Genomic DNA, 13294 nt, shown 5'->3' on the forward strand with positions numbered 1-13294 from the left:
TTAGCCAGACGATCTTTTCAATGACTACGATTAGCCAGACGATCTTTTCAATGACTACGATTAGCCAGACGATATTTTCAATGACTACGATTAGCCAGACGACATTTTCAATGACCACGATTAGCCAGACGATATTTTCAATGACTACGGTTAGCCAGACGATCTTTTCAATGACTACGGTTAGCCAGACGATCTTTTCAATGACTACGATTAGCCAGACGATCTTTTCAATGACTACGATTAGCCAGACGATCTTTTCAATGACTACGATTAGCCAGACGATATTTTCAATGACTACGATTAGCCAGACGATCAATTAACGACTGCACTGACGACACACGCCAGCCCGTGGAAGCTGAACGACCGTGGATGAAAATATATTGAATATCAAGCAGGCGCAAAAAATACATGCACATGTTGCCAGTGCTAAGTTAAAATTCAGTAAGGCTGGTCTGAATATTGATGGCGGAAACATTCATCCCATGTTGTCCTTCTAAAGAATAACTTGTACACAACTTCCGATCCCCTGCCTCGTTAGAAGAAGGAAGTCAACTCCGGCCCAACAATTAATGGACGTTGCAGCTGCCTCTAGCCTGCTGCTGCTGGTCACTGTAATTACAGACTAAACAATTTTTTCTATTTTGTATTGAAACATTATTTTTTTCATCGATTGAAATTAATGATTGGTAAATGATTTTATTAACTATGAATTATGTATCAGTTTTTAACAGCACATATATGATCTTGGCATGTCGCACGCACACTCAAAGAAATGAGTGAAAATTTGTCTAACTAACGTTCCACTTTTTCCTTTTGTTTAGGTCATCCTAACTCAGGTTGGCCCCGGAAAATAGACTTACCAGTGCTATGTGGAGACACTGTGTCATCACTTTGGACAAAATGACACACAATTTTTTCTCAGTGGAGCGGTCGTGAAAAAAAGGACAAAGGTAGCGGGTGGAGTCATGGGCCGTCAGCACGAAGCCGGACGTGCTTCTGCCGCGATCAAATCAACTCAATAATTACGAGCTGCTACGTTGCCAGGCTCCCGGCGTTCAGGGCCCATACTTTCGAAACTCGCTAAGTGAACGTAAGTACTTACGCACTATTTTCTTGTCTATGATTGGTGAACCGATGTAATTTACGTTCTGGAGAAGTCTACAACCTTCTTTGTGGCAGGAATATTTGTAAATAACATTAGTTTGTTGTAATGGGCCCGACTTTGTGCATGGATTACTTTTCATTATTAAATTTTTGAGTTTCTTGTTTTTGTGGTAAATCAGGAGTTTGATTCGGTCGGTTGCGGTTGTGCTTATACATAATATCTTATACGTTTGTACTAACGTAATTTCTAATTCAAGTGTTGTAAAACTCTTCCCCTACTTGATAATAAATAAAGTTGCATTCGAAACGTCGGAAAATATAATAAAATGTCCCTTGGAAACCTGATATTGGAACTTTCAAGTTCTGTCAAAAGCCTAATTCACCGAATAAAGAAAAACAATAAGAAATTTTTCAATAAGAAATATTCTCTGGCGTTCAATGAAACCTGCAGTAAATAACTTCTGCCGCACTACACCACTTGAATGAAATGTGTATGATACGTCTAGATTGACTTAATACGCACGATATACGTGATACACACAACACACATGATACGCCTGATACACTAAGTTTCATACACGGTAAACATGCAGTGCACAAGTATCGCCAAATCAAAACATCATGCATAATCATCGGAACGACTACTCAACTCAGTGGCCCTATGGCGCAATGGTAGCGCGTCTGACTCCAGATCAGAAGGTTGGGTGTTCGAGTCACTCTGGGGTCAGCTGTCAATTTTATGATAATATATCAAGAGATTGCCAAACTGAGAAAGATAATAATAGATACTTGTATCGAGAAATGAGTGACAAAGTCCAAATCTCAGACAAATTCTCCCACTAAGCCGTTTCACGGCTGCATCAAACGTTTCGTAATTTATAAGTACCTGCTTTACGTGTGGTATTTTTCTTATGAAATAATCAGTTTCAATTTAACCAAACCGGAAGAAGACTCAGAGGTTAAAATCGTAACAAGCAAGGTCAAGGTGATAGCAATATAACACAGTCACGCAAAATGCACCTGCATGCGGCACGTTTGCGTGCCAACAAACCCCGCATGCGATCAGCGGTGTGAAGGTCCTGGGGCCATACTTTCAAAACTCGCTAAGTGAACGTAAGTACTTATACGCTCTATTTTCTTGTCTATGATTGGTGGATTTTGCTTGAAAAGCCGTCAATGATTGGCTGATGAACTTACGATCTCTTAACTTTTTTGAAAGTATAGGCCCTGGACTCCAGTGGGCGACGAACTTTCCTTGCGGTATGTCACTTGGAGCTCTCGTTCTTGCGATGCGTTGCTTGGAGCTACGTTGTTGCATTACATCACTTGGTATGCTGGTGAAAAAATGTTCTCTTTCTTTCCAAGAGCGGGCAAAAAAGCGGGACTTGTTCCAGCGACTGTCACCGAGTAGCTCTCGGCTGATCAAGGCGCGTGACCAAACGAAGGCTCGCCAGATCTCAAGGCAATCTTTGTGAGCGAGACTTGCGTCAATCCAGGTGCTGAAAGATCCATGGAATGGAGACTTTAAGGGATCTATTTATTAAAACACTCATGCTGGTTCAATTTTTGGTTCTTGGTGTTGAATGATCAATGTAAGCCAGGCGTAAGATTCACGTAAGGTCCAATCTTAACGTGTAAGTTCCACGTATAGCAAGCCTCTTGATGATCTTGCGAGGGAGCCATGTTAATGAGGTGTTAAGTTTTCATGTCCTCAATAAATCCCCTCACTAGGTGCTGGATAACATTTTTCGCCTCATAGCCCCAGTGATCTAAGCAGTTGAGAGCCAAGCACCTGCACCCAATGACCCCTCACGCTCGGCTCCCGCAGACACAGCGGTTGCAGTTCAGGGGCCATACTTTCAAAATTCGCTAAGTGAACGTAAATACTTACGTTCTATTCTCTTGTCTATGATTGGTGGATTTTGCTTGAAAGGCCGTCAATGATTGGCTGATGAACTTACGATATCTTAACTTTTTTTTAAAGTATAGGTCCAGCTCATCATGGTTGCATCATTAACCACGTAATGAACTTTTATGGCATGCAGGAATACTTATCAGATCAGATCAGCCTCAGTGCTTACTTTGTAAGTCGCAAACAATTATTAGGATCCTGTAATTCTCACAATTTTTTTGTTGCTGACTTCTTCCGTTGTCTTCCTCTTTCATTTAAAAATGCACGAAGGTTTAGCCTGATACTCGAGTTACGAAATGAAGTATGCACAAAGAACGACAATCATCGCTGTAATAATCCTATCAGTATTACTATCTATATTCACATGATTAAATGGCAAATGGAAGCAAAAATTATCATACGAGAGACGAATATATTCTCATGAATATATGCAGGGTATACATATAATCATTTAGGACTTGATGACATCATGACATGGATGAGCTATGTGCCGTTCTTTCATTTATAGAGAGGAGTCATTATTGACGACGCTTTTTTAATTGGCATTTCATCTTTTTCGAATTCACTTAGTTGAATTCCCGGTTTCTTGTTAACTCAATTTCTTCTTCCCAAACTTGAAATTGAAGTTCAGTCCCTTGCTATTTGCTTGCGATCCTTCCGTGATGTCACAGCTGCCACCGGGACGCGCGGTCTTGCATGGTGCCTAAATATCCTTGGGCTTTTCTGTCTATTCTTCGTGGTAATTTACGCATGATATCCCGTAATCCTGAATCATCGTGTCCATTTCCAAAGTTAGGTTTTAAGGTTTGGAATGCATTGGTAACTGATTTTAAAACGTTTTAGAGATAATTTAAGTCTTGAGAAGTTAGCAAGTTTAAATCTGCCGATGGATTTCCACAGAAACCCACGAACCATAGAAGACGCGAATGATTTTTCTCGTTAATATTTCCTGAAAACCCGCGACGAAGTGAAACTGCGTTAGATGAAGAGCGATACAGCGAGTGATTACTGTTAAAGTTTGATCTATCGTTGGCTTCATCGTTTAAGTATCAAGTAAAAATGCTCGTGGTGAAGAGCGTCTGTTCTTCGTGTTCTCAGCGCGATTTCCACTTGCACGTCACAACGACGCGTGTGTGTTGAACTCAAACATTGTACTTAGATAAGACTGAAAACTAAAATATATTTGAATTAATTTAAGCATTGTACTCTTGTTGATTAAAAATATTGCGCTTTAATTAACTGGAATATTATTCATTTCATCATTTTCGAATTCACTGAGTTGAATTCCCGGTTTCTTGTTAACTCAATTTCTTCTTCCCAAACTTGAAATTGAAGTTCAGTCCCTTGGTATTTGCTTGCGATCCTTCCGTGATGTCACAGCCGCCACCGAGACACACGCGGTCTTGGTGCCGAAATGTCCTTGGGCTTTTTTGTGTCTATTCTTCGTGGTAATTTACGCATGATATCCCGTAATCCTGAATCATCGTGACCATTTCCAAAGTCTATCTTGTTTTATGGTTTGGAATCCATTCGTAATTGATTTAAAAACGCTTTAGAGATAATCTAAGTCTTGAGAAGTTAGTAAGTCTAAATCTGCCGATCGACTTCCACAGAAACCCACGAACCATCGAAGAGGCGAGAATGATTTTTAATATTTTCTGAAAAATCGCGATGAAGTGAAACCGCTTTAGATGAAGCGCGATACAGTGAGTGATTACTGTTTAAGTTTGATACTATATCGTTTGCTTTATCGTTTAAGTATCAAGTAAAAATGCTTATGGTGAAAAGCGTCTGTTCTTCGTGTGCTCAGCGCGATTTCCACTTGCACGTCACGACGTGGCGTGTGTGCTGAACTCAAACTTTGTACTTGGATAAGACTGAAAACTAGTATAGGAATATTTAAATTAATTTAAGCATTGGACTCTTGAATTAAAAATATTGCTCTTCAATTAACTGGAACATTATTCGTGCATGAAATGGAATTACTGTACTGGTATTAATCTGAACTTTTAGTCTGGACACAATTGAGACTTCATATATACCCTTTGTCAGTTGTGTGATTGCAATTGAACGTGGTAGAGCAATCCTGCTGTGCTTGGGCAGCTGCATGAACACGTCCACTTGGTTGGCTCGGTGCCATTAAAACGCTGCTGTACTCAAGCTACTGCTATGGGATAACGTCGGTGGCAGCTTTTTATTACTGACCCTGCTCTTTTGGGGCTGACGTTGGTGGCGTATTTTAAATACTAATCCTGCTCCTATATGGGGCTGACGTTGGTGGTGTATTTTTAATACTAAATCCTGCTCTTTTGGGGCTGACGTTGGTGGCGTATTTTTAATACTAAATCCTGCTCTTATGGGGCTGACGTTGGTGACGTATTTTTAATACTAAATCCTGCTCTTATGGGGCTGACGTTGGTGGCGTATTTTAAATACTAATCCTGCTCCTATATGGGGCTGACGTTGGTGGCGTATTTTTAATACTAAATCCTGCTCTTATGGGGCTGACGTTGGTGACGTATTTTTAATACTTATACTGCATGTCTCCGAACTTTAAATGGGCTATATTGTTGACGTTGGTCTTTTTTATGCTTTTGTTGTGGTGTTGATGTTGACGGTAACTTTTTGATGTTGATATTTCAGCATTTGAGGTGCTTAAATATTAATCAACACCTCAATTATAGTTTTTAAAGTACTTCATTGAAGTTTTGAAGGGCCTCAATTGTTGTTTTTTATTTATTTTCTGTGATGGTTATTATCTGTATTGGGTGACAGGCATCAAATAATTCCAGCGTAGATGCCTAATTTCCTAACTTTCTCAACAATTCAACTCTGAAGCTTCAATTTTATTCTTGATGCTACTGTATGTGAGTGCGTTCATAAAACTTCCTCTCGCCACAGAAATCCATTATTGCGTTTAGTAATTTATATGCAAAATTTATATGCAAACTAGATGTAATCTTTTTAGCGCATTTTCTCATTTATGGACAAAATTCACTATTGTGCTCACCATGTCCGTCTGTCTGTCTGTCCGTCCGTCCGTCCGTCTGTCCGTGACCTCAAGTTTTCGTCGACGAGAAAATGCGCTCTCTGTCACTCCTCTGCAGTGAGTACTGAGTTATATTTTTTATTTATAAATGCAGCAAATAATTATTGTGTGCATTTGGTACAATTTTTTCATTGTTTTGTTAGTGTTTTTGGTCGTAGGCTGAGCAGCTGGTAGAGCGCGGCTGCCTAGGCCTATATTGGCCAGCCTTACGTGATTTGGAGGCCTAATTTTAGCCTAATTCCCAGCCGCCTCCTGGGAGTGGGGCAACCGTGGGGAGAGGAACTCCATCAGCTGGGGATAAAGTCTCTTTGGTCTGCACCATGGAGGGAAATGGAATTAATTCAAAATCATAGATTCAGTGAAAATGTTGACTAAGACAGACTCATGATTTGATTCATTTAACTAAGACAGAAACATGTTTTGATTCATTCAATGTTGGGGTCATTATGTTTTCGATCAGTTAATGACCTATATGTGTCTGATTCAACTCCTAAATTAGAATTTCAACCACTGTTGAAATTGCAATACACTCGATACACGAGTCAAACGCTGATCGACATGTAATTCGTACTTGAATTCGACGCGGTTACTCGATATATGTCACCGCATATTGAGTAACTTTGGCATACTAACCATTGATGTTTTGAGTTTTTTTTTTATTTATTGATACACTAGTCAGTGAATAACATCTCGCTTATAATCGCAAAAAATTGAACGTGTTAAATTTGTGGCTTTTTTTTCCTGAGATAAAGTTAGGAAACGATGTTTCAATCGCCTCACTCATTGTGGGAGTCCATATATAACCTCAAGTTTTCTCGTAATACTCGCGCGCTCCCGTCTCCAATGATTATCTTTCAGTTATTAAATTCACGTCCTGACAATTTGTACGTCCTAAAAGTGTTCCCCTCCCATCCTCCGATCGTCAAAAATTGCCTCATCCCACAAAGCTCCCGCCATATCTCGAAGAATCCTCAGGGGATCCTGAGATCCTTGAATGAGACTCGCCGTGATCCTTCGATCAGATAGGGATCTTGGTTGTTTTATCAAACCCGAATTGAATCTAGCTCTTGTCTTGTTGTTATGTTTTAAGTAATATAATTCTGGCGGAAAATACTATAGTTATTTATTCCGAGCATCTAAAGACGAAATCAATTATAAAAGTTTTAGTGTTACGTTTGATAACAAAAATTCAATCTCACTTACTCGCGTGTAATGATTAATCTAACACTAATCGATGAATGTGAATCTTGCATGAAAGCATGGAAAGAAACAACATCATGCTTTCAAGCTTTCATCCTCGCGATCTGGATCTGAATACGAAAGCAAATCCCGTCAAATTATTTGTAGATGTGAGAAAATGTAGAGCTTACCGCTCATACGGGAACTGACCGCAAGATTGGCAGTCACGTAGCAAAGACGCACCGCGGCATATACTGAGGTGAAAAATACAACTAAAGCTCAACATAACAAAAGCGTAACTACAGTTGAACACAACATGAGCTCAGCACAACTGGAGTACATTACAACAAGAGCACAATACAGCTAGAGCAGAACACAACATGAACACAGCGCAGCATGAGCACAACACAAATGAAAGAGCTCAATATATAAATATCCACAGCTAAAATGAACTCAGCAAATCAAGAGCAATCCAATCATTGACAGCCTTTCAAGCCAAATCCACCAATCGTAGACAAGAAAATAAAGCGTGAGTACTTACGTTCACTTAGCGACTTATGAAAGTATGGCCCCAGGGCCGATACTTTCAAAAAAAGTTAAGAGATACGTACTAAGTTCATCAGCCAATCATTGACGGCCTTTCAATCCAAATCCACCAATCATAGACAAGAAAATAAGAAAACAGAGCGTAAGTACTTACGTTCACTTAACTTTTGAAAGTATGGCCCCAGGGTAAGAGTAGCCACGTGTCGTGTCCGTATGAGAGCGCGGGTTTGGTTTACGCGCGATCTCCGCGTAACGACTGAGGCGTTACGCTGCACCGCGTTATAGGCAATGACGCAGCAAATCTGCCCTTAGCCGCGCTAAATGTAGCGACCATTGAAGAGTTGGGTGCCCTGCCCTCTACATGAGAGTGGAATATCTCCCCCTAGATTCATGGCTTTGGAGAAGCCTTCACTCTGTTAGCATTAGTTTAGTGTGCGGGTGCCCTCTACATGAGAGTGGAATATCTCCCCCTACTCTCATATGGCTTTGGAGAAGCCTTCTCTCGGTAGCAGGTTTAGTTTAGTGTGCGGGAGTTTACCCTCAATCAAGTTGTGGAGGAGTGGGCCCCATATGGACTAGCGAGTATTGATGTAATGCGCTCAAAATCGTACCTCTTATGTTCATATCACTAAACCCCATGCGCATTTCATTTCTGTGTGCAGGTTTTTGCCCCTTGGATTAGCTTATAATCTTGAGCTTATTCCTAATTTGTCAGTGCTCATTATATCAATAAAAAACGTGACAATTGAATGTTCAAATATATTTACGTCCATGACCAAGAGTTATATGGATCCCAGAAGCTTCGTATTCTCCAATTTGCTCCCACATATTAATAATCCCTAAGTTGAGCTTAATTGTTAGTAATTTAGCTGCCAAGAAGTTTTCTCATTAGGGTCCTGCAAGGATTAGTTATTAAGCTTCTTACTCTTGAGAAGGAAATCTCCCGACTCCTGCAACCTTATCCGAGGTGCTCCTATATAGGATCTCCCACATGAGGCAAAGGAAAGTAGCGTCAGGTATTAACATTGTTTGAATCCTTGATGTAATCTAGTCATATGTAACGACTCAATCGTGATGACGATGTGATTGATTTCCGCATTGAAGCCTACTATTTAATGCGATAATCCTACATTAAAGAGTAGGATTATTGCATGTTTGATATGACAAGTTTGATATGGCTATGTTTGATGAGCGTGCCGGAAATTTATTCTAACACTCGCCCATATGAGTGTGTAGTGTTTTTTTGCTATTATAGCAATGACTTTTTTACTGTAAAATCATAGGATGGCTACCCTACCTTGTTACTTTCCCTAGTCCCTTTACTGTAACTTTATAATTTAATATTTATTAATTAGTCAGGTTCATGTACATATCTATTGTTATTCGATTCATCTTCGCTTATGCGGCATCTTTAGATTCACGAAGACGTTGTGGGTCAACGCTCGAGGCTCGATGTACATTCGTGCTTGCTGGAAGCTCGACTGGTGTAGTTACCACTCCAGTCTTCGCATGCATGTTATTACATGATGACTTAAGAACTCAACAGGGATTTTGGGAAAATATATATTAAACTAAGTTTATAAAATCATCAAATGGATTTTATAAACTTGGTTAATAAAAATGAGAGCTAATGTACCATATGAAATAATTTATAAACAAAAGATTGACAATTCACTCTACGTATTGTATTTACGGTTCGGTGATACGTGCATGAAGCTCTCTTTAAATTTTTAGTCGAAGTGCTCGTGTTTCGAATGTCAAATTGTGCATATTTCTGTCTGTTTGACCAAGTTACAGTATTAAAAATAGAGCGTAAGTACTTACGTTCACTTAGCCAGTTTAAGTATGTCCCCGAGTCCGCATCGAGGGCGAATCTTAGCTGCTGACGCTCACGGTTTTGCCCGTGCCATACGCATTAAATAACGCATCCCTCGGACACATCTTCGCAATATACCTCGTGAGAGAAAATCTCTGCCGCTCGATGTGAACTAACTTGCGCTCACTGTTTCGACTACTGCAGACGTACTCCTATTGGTCCAACATTTATAGTCATCTCAAAATCAGTATCCCAAGTTTTTTCTGCATTTATGTTTAGAATTATTTATTAATGTATCCTCAAACTGCCCTCAATTCAACTGAAAGGCACAAATGGAATATGCACCAACACTAACAATCACACCGACATACATCGACGCAAAGACCGACACTTAGCAAAGACCGAAGTTCTTATGCTAAGTTACGTATGTCCACGGGTAAGCTGTAGTCGCGCTGATAGTCGCTGCAGTCCACCTGTCGCTCGCCGTTCCAGAGCCACCGTACGTGTGGCAGGTCGCTTGCCAACGGGGCCTGGGTTTGACTTTGAACGTGACTACGAGAGATCTACCCTAACTGGGGTAAGCTGATGCTAGATTCTTTTTCTCCATCATGCTGACGATTGTGAGGCTAGGGTCCAAAAAATCGATCCGGAAATGTGCCCAAGTACTTGTCCAGTCGTCTCTAAAACGTCTCACATTTGAAATTCTTCCACTCTCTTGTTTATCGGCAATCCGTTGAAAGAACCCCGAACCCGGCAGTGAAAGATAGCTATCCACGAGATCTGAATTCTGACCCATCTATATAGCTTATTAGATAGGAGAAAATGGGAAGGTAGAAAATGCTTCTCTCGCTGTGAAAATGCACAAAGCTGTAGGTCTTTCTTCCAACGTTAGGGGTCATCCGGTTATCATCCAACACGTGTAAGCCTATACTGGTTTCTTTTCTTTTCCAGTGTGTACAGACCCCATTCTTTAATTCATCCTTTGTTTTTGACCAGCTCGAATTCTCTGCCACTTGGATGCCGAGTTGTGATGCTTTATACATACTTTCGCAGCATGTGTGTGACTCCACACATCAAACTTGATCCCATTGACACAATGTTACACATCCGCGTAACTGTATTCGTGCAAACGTTGTCCGTCTGCTCACATTCATGGATGAGGCTCTATTTTCCTTTTATTGTTACGTACCTTATTCTTATGATGAATTTCGTACTACTCAGTCCACAGTCAATCTCACATCACCGACACGCCGACACGCACAACCCTGTAACTGCATCTCTACAGGCGCCGTGCAGTTGCTTGCATTCATCGGTGCGCCGCCACTTGCGTAAAATCTTGATTGCCGTTGGCACTTAGCGCGCCCGTTAACGTGCTGAGGGTCCGACCCTAGGCCTACTGCCGTGGCGGCGCTAAAGCCAATTTGGTGAAGAGTGCTAAACAGAATTGGCTTCATATGCATTTTTTATATTGAAATCGAAATTTGGATTTCTTGTCAAATTAGCGCAAAATTCTGCTTTCATTGAAAACCATTGGTGAAGGGTTTATGGTTTGTTGGAAAATTGTGTTAGATTCTCACTATTAACCTCATTATTTACGATTAACATTTGCTGCCATGACATTGCTTTCAGTTTTACGATCACCTTCTGCGATCACCATTTTACGATAACATGTGTAATGTGCGTTGCGTTGTGAATTAAGTAGTGTGATCACCATCTGCAATCACATTTGCGATTGTCATTTACGATTCCCATGTAGGACCGTCAGGAACGAATTATGCTCAGTATTGTAATTACTCTGTATACTTTTTCAAAGCTTCCCTGAACAATTTTTGTTTCGTGCTTTACCAACGCCCCTGCTGCCCAATATCCGACTGATTTCCGATGAATTTCCGGTGTCCGGACGACTCCCCTTTCCTCGTGAGGGAAGATAACTCCTGTTAGGATAACTCGTCACTCATCGTGTTTCTTCCCTCGTATTTGTTCGTTGTTTTATTTCCTTTTCGCAACTTCATTGCTGAGTTTTCCGTTGCTGAGCTGTCGTGCTATCGGAGGCTCTAATCTGTCAACATACACCATCTCCATCACTTTTCCTCACTCTCTTTCTACTATCAAACATTTCCCTCGATTTACTTCTCGAGCAATCCTCACCCCTCACTTTCCCTATGCTCGTAAACTTCTCGTTCTTACTTCCCTCTTACAGTCAACTCCACAGTAGACTGCACTGACCCTCTATGAGTGGCCGGCTGTAGTGGCTCTTACGTGAGATCTTGGCTGTTGAGAAAATACTTCGCGCTGTTGTGAGCGTTGAGAGCAGATGGCTGTGGTGGCTGTTGAAAAAACAGTCAACTTCAATGACTGTTGAAAAAGCAGCAGGCTGTGAAGACTGTTGCGACAGCTGTTGGCTGCTATAGCTGTTGAGACAGCTGTTGGCTGCTTTAGCTGTTGAGAAAGCAGCTGGCTGCAGTGGCTGTTGAGAAAGCAGTTCTATAGCTGCTTCGGCAGCTGTGTGTTACGAAAGCAGCTGGCTGTAGAGGCTGTTATGGAAGTGGTTATCTTTAATACTTAGTTGTTATTCAAGTGATTGGTTATAAAGATTGAATTTAAATTCACCTAGTACGATTGAAATTCAACTAATGTAACGTCATATATCCAGAGCAGCGATCAACCATCAGAAGTGGCGGCCATCTTTCACTGCAGTCTCTTAGCTCGACGATCTGTAACGTAGAACGAGCAGATCAGAGCGAACCAACACGATTCATGTGCGAGCATTTAAGCTCAGCTGGAATAAAGGGGAACATCGGACGCGCGTTGCCTTCGCATGTGTTGGATGGAGTGCGCTGCTTCTCGCGGCTACAGCGAATTTCTGTGGTACTGACAGATTATATTATACATTGTTAAAGATAATACGTTATAGCTTCTTGTTATAGACAGTACATCTACAGGATAAGCTCCTTGAGTATAGTAGCGTATAGTGCACGTAACTATAGTACTTACAGTGAATTGCGAGTACACTGTTAGAAAAAAACGGTGAAAAAACGGTCCCACTGGCATTCTAGTGGCCGGTCGCCCCGTGAAAATAAACTGTTTCGCCGTTCTTATCAGATGTTTTACGGATTTCTAGTGTTAAATTAGAATAAAAACGACGACACGGTGTTTCTTTTCACGTGCCGACCGGCCACTGAAACGCCGGTAATACCGTTAACGGCAATTTTTCTAACAGTGTAGAACTGATACAGAGTAGCTGACTGCGTGTAGCACTAATTCTGACTCTCTCTGAAAGGCCTTGCAGCACGGAGCGTAAAGTTTCAATCTAAATTTTAATGCAAAGCAAAACGCAAGTGCCCCGTGACACCGATGCAAGTGTCCCGTGACACTGAGGCAAGTGTCTTGTGACACTGAGGCAAGTGTCCCGTGACACTGAAGCAAGTGTCCGGTTACGGCAACTTCCGTTCGCCGTGGGTTTCTTTGTCGCTGATAGCGTCACGCGAGCTTCATTGACGTCAAGCGAGCGTTACGCGAGCTTCATTGACGTCAAGCGTGCGAACTTCTGCTGTTGGGGTCTAGCTGCTGAGAACTGCGGCGCTGTTACGGCTGTACTGCGGCGCTGCTACGGCTGTACTGCGGCGCTGTTACGGCTGTACTGCAGCGCTGCTACGGCTGTACCGCGGCGCTGCTACGGCTGTACCGC

The 13294-nt window shown here is 41.4% G+C and overlaps 1 protein-coding gene and 1 non-coding gene across 2 annotated transcripts in view; both read left to right on the forward strand.

Moving 5' to 3' along the window:
- Positions 1–13294, forward strand: part of LOC108672358 — a 36544-nt gene that overhangs the window by 8384 nt on the left and 14866 nt on the right. The gene's annotated exons all lie outside the window — the stretch shown is intronic.
- Positions 1760–1831, forward strand: Trnaw-cca. Its single transcript has one exon. It is a non-coding gene; the product is annotated as a tRNA-Trp (tRNA).

The sequence above is a fragment of the Hyalella azteca genome, unplaced genomic scaffold (genome assembly GCF_000764305.2).
Source record: "Hyalella azteca isolate HAZT.00-mixed unplaced genomic scaffold, Hazt_2.0.2 contig12167, whole genome shotgun sequence".
Taxonomy (NCBI): domain Eukaryota; kingdom Metazoa; phylum Arthropoda; class Malacostraca; order Amphipoda; family Hyalellidae; genus Hyalella; species Hyalella azteca.